Source organism: Pithys albifrons, chromosome 8 (genome assembly GCF_047495875.1).
Source record: "Pithys albifrons albifrons isolate INPA30051 chromosome 8, PitAlb_v1, whole genome shotgun sequence".
NCBI lineage: Eukaryota > Metazoa > Chordata > Aves > Passeriformes > Thamnophilidae > Pithys > Pithys albifrons.
In genome coordinates, this window is record NC_092465.1 from 39,788,128 (window position 1) to 39,796,853 (window position 8,726).

Genomic DNA, 8,726 nt, shown 5'->3' on the forward strand with positions numbered 1-8,726 from the left:
TGGCTAGTGAATCACATGCATCTGAGAATCCAGTCATGGATCTTTCTTTCTCGGTGAAAAAAACTTTGTTCCTTAGGGGAAGCTCATCTCGCAAAGGGCAAATTTCATTGCTAACAAGAGAAACAGCTGATTCTTGCAAGACCAAAGGCATAAGGACACACATTTCTTATGGCTTTGGTAAGTGAATAATATGTATCTGAGAATCCAGTCCTGGATCATTCTTTCTCGGTGAAAAACAACTTTGTTCCTTAAGCGAAGCTCATCTCGCAAAGTGCAAATTTCATTGCTAACAGAGAAACAGCTGATTCTTGCAAGACCAAAGGCATGAAGACACACATTTCTTATGGCTTTGGTAAGTGAATAATATGCATCTGAGAATCCGGTCCTGGATCTTTCTTTCTCGGTGAAAAACAACTTTGTTCCTTAAGCGAAGCTCATCTCGCAAAGTGCAACTTTTCGTTTCTAACACGAGAAGGAGCTGATTCTTGCAAGACAGAAGGCTAAAGGACACACATTTCTTATGGCTTCGACAAGTGATTCATATACCTTCGAGCATGCAGGTCTGGAGCTTTCTCTCTTGGTGAAAAACACAGTTGTTACGTACGGGAAGCTCGTATCGCAAAGTGCACCTTTGCTCTTCTAACACGTGAAACTCTTGATTTCTGACAGACAGGAGACATCAGGGCACATATTTCTTATGGTTTTGGAAAGTAAATCATATGCATCTAAAACTCCAGGGCTGGAGTTTGCTTTCACGGTGCAAAGCACTGTTGTTCCTTAGGGAAAGCTCAACGAGCAAAGTGCAACTTTGCTTTGCTAACAAGTGAAAGAGTCGATTCCTGTCAGACAGAAGGCATCAGGACACAGCTTTCTTATGGCTCTGGCTAGTGAAACACATGCATCAGAGAATCCAGGACTGGAGCTCTCTTTCTGGATGCAAAGCACAGTTGTTCCTTAGGGGAAGTTCAGCTCGCAAAGTGCAATTTTGCGTTGCTAACAAGAGAAACAGCTGATTCTTGCAAGACAGAAGGCCAAAGGTCACACATTTCGTATGGCTTCGACAAGTGATTCATATACATTCGAGAATGCAGGTCTGAAGCTTTCTTTCTTGGCGAAAAACACAGTTGTTACGTACGGGAAGCTCGTATCGGAAAGTGCACCTTTGCTCTTCTAAAACGTGAAACTCTTGATTTCTGCCAGACAGGAGACATCAGGGCACATATTTGTTATGGTTTTGGAAAGTAAATCATATGCATCTAAAACTCCATGGCTGGAGCTTGCGTTCACGGTGCAAAGCACTGTTGTTCCTTAGGGGAAGCTCAACGAGCAAAGTGCAACTTTGCTTTGCTAACAAGTGAAAGAGTCGATTCCTGTCAGACAGAAGGCATCAGGACACAGCTTTCTTATGCCTCTGGCTAGTGAATCACATGCATCTGAGAATCCAGTCATGGATCTTTCTTTCTCGGTGAAAAACAACTTTGTTCCTTAAGAGAAGCTCATCTCGCAAAGTGCAACTTTTCGTTGCTAAAAAGAGAAACAGCTGATTCTTGCAAGACCAAAGGCATAAAGACAGACATTTCTTATGGCTTTGGTAAGTGAATAATATGCATCTGAGAATCCGGTCCTGGATCTTTCTTTCTCGGTGAAAAACAACTTTGTTCCTTAGGAGAAGCTCATCTCGCAATGTGCAAATTTCATTGCTAACAGAGAAACAGCTGATTCTTGCAAGACCAAAGGCATGAAGACACACATTTCTTATGGCTTTGGTAAGTGAATAATATGCATCTGAGAATCCGGTCCTGGATCTTTCTTTCTCGGTGAAAAACAACTTTGTTCCTTAAGAGAAGCTCATCTCGCAAAGTGCAACTTTTCGTTGCTAACAAGAGAAACAGCTGATTCTTGCAAGACAGAAGGCTAAAGGACACACATTTCTTATGGCTTCGACAAGTGATTCATATACATTCGAGCATGCAGGTCTGGAGCTTTCTTTCTTGGTGAAAAACACAGTTGTTACGTACGGGAAGCTCGTATCGCAAAGTGCACCTTTGCTCTTCTAACACGTGAAACTCTTGATTTCTGACAGACAGGAGACATCAGGGCACATATTTCTTATGGTTTTGGAAAGTAAATCATATGTATCTAAAACTCCAGGGCTGGAGTTTGCTTTCACGGTGCAAAGCACTGTTGTTCCTTAGGGGAAGCTCAACGAGCAAAGTGCAACTTTGCTTTGCTAACAAGTGAAAGAGTCGATTCCTGTCAGACAGAAGGCATCAGGACACAGCTTTCTTATGGCTCTGGCTAGTGAATCACATGCATCAGAGAATCCAGGACTGGAGCTCTCTCTCTGGATGCAAAGCACAGTTGTTCCTTAGGGGAAGTTCAGCTCGCAAAGAGTAGCATTTTTCTACTAACAAGTGAAACAGTCGATTCCTGACAGACAGAAGGCATCAGGACACAGCTTTCTTATGGCTCTGGATAGTGAATCACATGCATCTGAGAATCCAGTCATGGATCTTTCTTTCTCGGTGAAAAACAACTTTGTTCCTTAGGTTAAGCTCATCTCGCAAAGGGCAAATTTCATTGCTAACAAGAGAAACAGCTAATTCTTGCAAGACCAAAGGCATAAGGACACACATTTCTTATGGCTTTGGTAAGTGAATAATATGTATCTGAGAATCCAGTCCTGGATCTTTCTTTCTCGGTGAAAAACAACTTTGTTTCTTAAGCGAAGCTCATCTCGCAAAGTGCAACTTTTCGTTGCTAACAAGAGAAAGAGCTGATTCTTGCAAGACAGAAGGCTAAAGGACACACATTTCTTATGGCTTCGACAAGTGATTCATATACATTCGAGCATGCAGGCCTGGAGCTTTCTCTCTTGGTGAAAAACACAGTTGTTACGTACGGGAAGCTCGTATCGCAAAGTGCACCTTTGCTCTTCTAACACGTGAAACTCTTGATTTCTGACAGACAGGAGACATCAGGGCACATATTTCTTATGGTTTTGGAAAGTAAATCATATGCATCTAAAACTCCAGGGCTGGAGTTTGCTTTCACGGTGCAAAGCACTGTTGTTCCTTAGGGAAAGCTCAACGAGAAAAGTGCAACTTTGCTTTGCTAACAAGTGAAACAGTCGATTCCTGTCAGACAGAAGGCATCAGGACACAGCTTTCTTATGGCTCTGGCTAGTGAATCACATGCATCAGAGAATCCAGGACTGGAGCTCTCTTTCTGGATGCAAAGCACAGTTGTTCCTTAGGGGAATTTCAGCTCGCAAAGACTAGCATTTTTCTGCTAACAAGTGAAACAGTCGATTCCTGTCAGAAAGAATGTATTAGGACACATATTTCTTATGGCTTTAGAAAAATTCTCATATGCATCTGAGAATCCAGTCATGGATCTTTCTTTCTCGGTGAAAAACAACTTTGTTCCTTAAGCGAAGCTCATCTCGCAAAGTGCAACTTTTCGTTTCTAACACGAGAAGGAGCTGATTCTTGCAAGACAGAAGGCTAAAGGACACACATTTCTTATGGCTTCGACTAGTGATTCATATACCTTCGAGCATGAAGATCTGGAGCTTTCTCTCTTGGTGAAAAACACAGTTGTTACGTACGGGAAGCTCGTATCGCAAAGTGCACCTTTGCTCTTCTAACACGTGAAACTCTTGATTTCTGCCAGACAGGAGACATCAGGGCACATATTTCTTATGGTTTTGGAAAGTAAATCATATGCATCTAAAACTCCAGGGCTGGAGTTTGCTTTCACGGTGCAAAGCACTGTTGTTCCTTAGGGAAAGCTCAACGAGCAAAGTGCAACTTTGCTTGGCTAACAAGTGAAAGAGTCGATTCCTGTCAGACAGAAGGCATCAGGACACAGCTTTCTTATGGCTCTGGCTAGTGAAACACATGCATCAGAGAATCCAGGACTGGAGCTCTCTTTCTGGATGCAAAGCACAGTTGTTCCTTAGGGGAAGTTCAGCTCGCAAAGTGCAATTTTGCGTTGCTAACAAGAGAAACAGCAGATTCTTGCAAGACAGAAGGCCAAAGGTCACACATTTCGTATGGCTTCGACAAGTGATTCATATACATTCGAGAATGCAGGTCTGAAGCTTTCTTTCTTGGCGAAAAACACAGTTGTTACGTACGGGAAGCTCGTATCGGAAAGTGCACCTTTGCTCTTCTAAAACGTGAAACTCTTGATTTCTGCCAGACAGGAGACATCAGGGCACATATTTCTTATGGTTTTGGAAAGTAAATCATATGCATCTAAAACTCCATGGCTGGAGCTTGCGTTCACGGTGCAAAGCACTGTTGTTCCTTAGGGGAAGCTCAACGAGCAAAGTGCAACTTTGCTTTGCTAACAAGTGAAAGAGTCGATTCCTGTCAGACAGAAGGCATCAGGACACAGCTTTCTTATGCCTCTGGCTAGTGAATCACATGCATCTGAGAATCCAGTCATGGATCTTTCTTTCTCGGTGAAAAACAACTTTGTTCCTTAAGAGAAGCTCATCTCGCAAAGTGCAACTTTTCGTTGCTAAAAAGAGAAACAGCTGATTCTTGGAAGACCAAAGGCATAAAGACACACATTTCTTATGGCTTTGGTAAGTGAATAATATGCATCTGAGAATCCGGTCCTGGATCTTTCTTTCTCGGTGAAAAACAACTTTGTTCCTTAAGAGAAGCTCATCTCGCAATGTGCAAATTTCATTGCTAACAGAGAAACAGCTGATTCTTGCAAGACCAAAGGCATGAAGACACACATTTCTTATGGCTTTGGTAAGTGAATAATATGCATCTGAGAATCCGGTCCTGGATCTTTCTTTCTCGGTGAAAAACAACTTTGTTCCTTAAGAGAAGCTCATCTCGCAAAGTGCAACTTTTCGTTGCTAAAAAGAGAAACAGCTGATTCTTGCAAGACAGAAGGCTAAAGGACACACATTTCTTATGGCTTCGACAAGTGATTCATATACCTTCGAGCATGCAGGTCTGGAGCTTTCTCTCTTGGTGAAAAACACAGTTGTTACGTACGGGAAGCTCGTATCGCAAAATGCACCTTTGCTCTTCTAACACGTAAAACTCTTGATTTCTGACAGACAGGAGACATCAGGGCACATATTTCTTATGGTTTTGGAAAGTAAATCATATGCATCTAAAACTCCAGGGCTGGAGTTTGCTTTCACGGTGCAAAGCACTGTTGTTCCATAGGGGAAGCTCAACGAGCAAAGTGCAACTTTGCTTTGCTAACAAGTGAAACAGTCGATTCCTGTCAGACAGAAGGCATCAGGACACAGCTTTCTTATGGCTCTGGCTAGTGAATCACATGCATCAGAGAATCCAGGACTGGAGCTCTCTTTCTGGATGCAAAGCACTGTTGTTCCTTAGGGGAAGTTCAGCTCGCAAAGACTAGCATTTTTCTGCTAACAAGTGAAACAGTCGATTCCTGTCAGAAAGAATGTATCAGGACACATATTTCTTATGGCTTTAGAAGGATTCTCATATGCATCTGAGAATCCAGTCATGGATCTTTCTTTCTCGGTGAAAAACAACCTTGTTTCTTAAGCGAAGCTCATCTCGCAAAGTGCAACTTTTCGTTGCTAACAAGAGAAACAGCTGATTCTTGCAAGACAGAAGGCTAAAGGACACACATTTCTTATGGCTTCGACAAGTGATTCATATACATTCGAGAATGCAGGTCTGGAGCTTTCTTTCTTGGTGAAAAACACAGTTGTTACGTACGGGAAGCTCGTATCGCAAAGTGCACCTTTGCTCTTCTAACACGTGAAACTCTTGATTTCTGACAGACAGGAGACATCAGGGCACATATTTCTTATGGTTTTGGAAAGTAAATCATTTGCATCTAAAACTCCAGGGCTGGAGCTTGCTTTCACGGTGCAAAGCACTGTTGTTCCTTAGGGGAAGCTCAACGAGCAAAGTGCAACTTTGCTTTGCTAACAAGTGAAAGAGTCGATTCCTGTCAGACAGAAGGCATCAGGACACAGCTTTCTTATGCCTCTGGCTAGTGAATCACATGCATCTGAGAATCCAGTCATGGATCTTTCTTTCTCGGTGAAAAACAACTTTGTTCCTTAAGAGAAGCTCATCTCGCAAAGTGCAACTTTTCGTTGCTAAAAAGAGAAACAGCTGATTCTTGCAAGACCAAAGGCATAAAGACACACATTTCTTATGGCTTTGGTAAGTGAATAATATGCATCTGAGAATCCGGTCCTGGATCTTTCTTTCTCGGTGAAAAACAACTTTGTTCCTTAAGAGAAGCTCATCTCGCAATGTGCAAATTTCATTGCTAACAGAGAAACAGCTGATTCTTGCAAGACCAAAGGCATGAAGACACACATTTCTTATGGCTTTGGTAAGTGAATAATATGCATCTGAGAATCCGGTCCTGGATCTTTCTTTCTCGGTGAAAAACAACTTTGTTCCTTAAGAGAAGCTCATCTCGCAAAGTGCAACTTTTCGTTGCTAAAAAGAGAAACAGCTGATTCTTGCAAGACAGAAGGCTAAAGGACACACATTTCTTATGGCTTCGACAAGTGATTCATATACCTTCGAGCATGCAGGTCTGGAGCTTTCTCTCTTGGTGAAAAACACAGTTGTTACGTACGGGAAGCTCGTATCGCAAAATGCACCTTTGCTCTTCTAACACGTAAAACTCTTGATTTCTGACAGACAGGAGACATCAGGGCACATATTTCTTATGGTTTTGGAAAGTAAATCATATGCATCTAAAACTCCAGGGCTGGAGTTTGCTTTCACGGTGCAAAGCACTGTTGTTCCATAGGGGAAGCTCAACGAGCAAAGTGCAACTTTGCTTGGCTAACAAGTGAAAGAGTCGATTCCTGTCAGACAGAAGGCATCAGGACACAGCTTTCTTATGGCTCTGGCTAGTGAATCACATGCATCAGAGAATCCAGGACTGGAGCTCTCTCTCTGGATGCAAAGCACAGTTGTTCCTTAGGGGAAGTTCAGCTCGCAAAGAGTAGCATTTTTCTACTAACAAGTGAAAGAGTCGATTCCTGTCAGACAGAAGGCATCCGGACACAGCTTTCTTATGGCTCTGGCTAGTGAATCACATGCATCTGAGAATCCAGTCATGGATCTTTCTTTCTCGGTGAAAAAAACTTTGTTCCTTAGGGGAAGCTCATCTCGCAAAGGGCAAATTTCATTGCTAACAAGAGAAACAGCTGATTCTTGCAAGACCAAAGGCATAAGGACACACATTTCTTATGGCTTTGGTAAGTGAATAATATGTATCTGAGAATCCAGTCCTGGATCTTTCTTTCTCGGTGAAAAACAACTTTGTTCCTTAAGCGAAGCTCATCTCGCAAAGTGCAACTTTTCGTTACTAACAAGAGAAAGAGCTGATTCTTGCAAGACAGAAGGCTAAAGGACACACATTTCTTATGGCTTCGACAAGTGATTCATATACATTCGAGCATGCAGGTCTGGAGCTTTCTCTCTTGGTGAAAAACACAGTTGTTACGTACGGGAAGCTCGTATCGCAAAGTGCACCTTTGCTCTTCTAACACGTGAAACTCTTGATTTCTGCCAGACAGGAGACATCAGGGCACATATTTCTTATGGTTTTGGAAAGTAAATCATATGCATCTAAAACTCCAGGGCTGGAGTTTGCTTTCACGGTGCAAAGCACTGTTGTTCCTTAGGGGAAGCTCAACGAGCAAAGTGCAACTTTGCTTTGCTAACAAGTGAAAGAGTCGATTCCTGTCAGACAGAAGGCATCAGGACACAGCTTTCTTATGGCTCTGGCTAGTGAATCACATGCATCAGAGAATCCAGGACTGGTGCTCTCTCTCTGGATGCAAAGCACAGTTGTTCCTTAGGGGAAGTTCAGCTCGCAAAGAGTAGCATTTTTCTACTAACAAGTGAAAGAGTCGATTCCTGTCAGACAGAAGGCATCCGGACACAGCTTTCTTATGGCTCTGGCTAGTGAAACACATGCATCAGAGAATCCAGGACTGGAGCTCTCTTTCTGGATGCAAAGCACAGTTGTTCCTTAGGGGAAGTTCAGCTCGCAAAGTGCAATTTTGCGTTGCTAACAAGAGAAACAGCTGATTCTTGCAAGACAGAAGGCCAAAGGTCACACATTTCGTATGGCTTCGACAAGTGATTCATATACATTCGAGAATGCAGGTCTGAAGCTTTCTTTCTTGGCGAAAAACACAGTTGTTACGTACGGGAAGCTCGTATCGGAAAGTGCACCTTTGCTCTTCTAAAACGTGAAACTCTTGATTTCTGACAGACAGGAGACATCAGGGCACATATTTGTTATGGTTTTGGAAAGTAAATCATATGCATCTAAAACTCCATGGCTGGAGCTTGCGTTCACGGTGCAAAGCACTGTTGTTCCTTAGGGGAAGCTCAACGAGCAAAGTGCAACTTTGCTTTGCTAACAAGTGAAAGAGTCGATTCCTGTCAGACAGAAGGCATCAGGACACAGCTTTCTTATGCCTCTGGCTAGTGAATCACATGCATCTGAGAATCCAGTCATGGATCTTTCTTTCTCGGTGAAAAACAACTTTGTTCCTTAAGAGAAGCTCATCTCGCAAAGTGCAACTTTTCGTTGCTAAAAAGAGAAACAACTGATTCTTGCAAGACCAAAGGCATAAAGACACACATTTCTTATGGCTTTGGTAAGTGAATAATATGCATCTGAGAATCCGGTCCTGGATCTTTCTTTCTCGGTGAAAAACAACT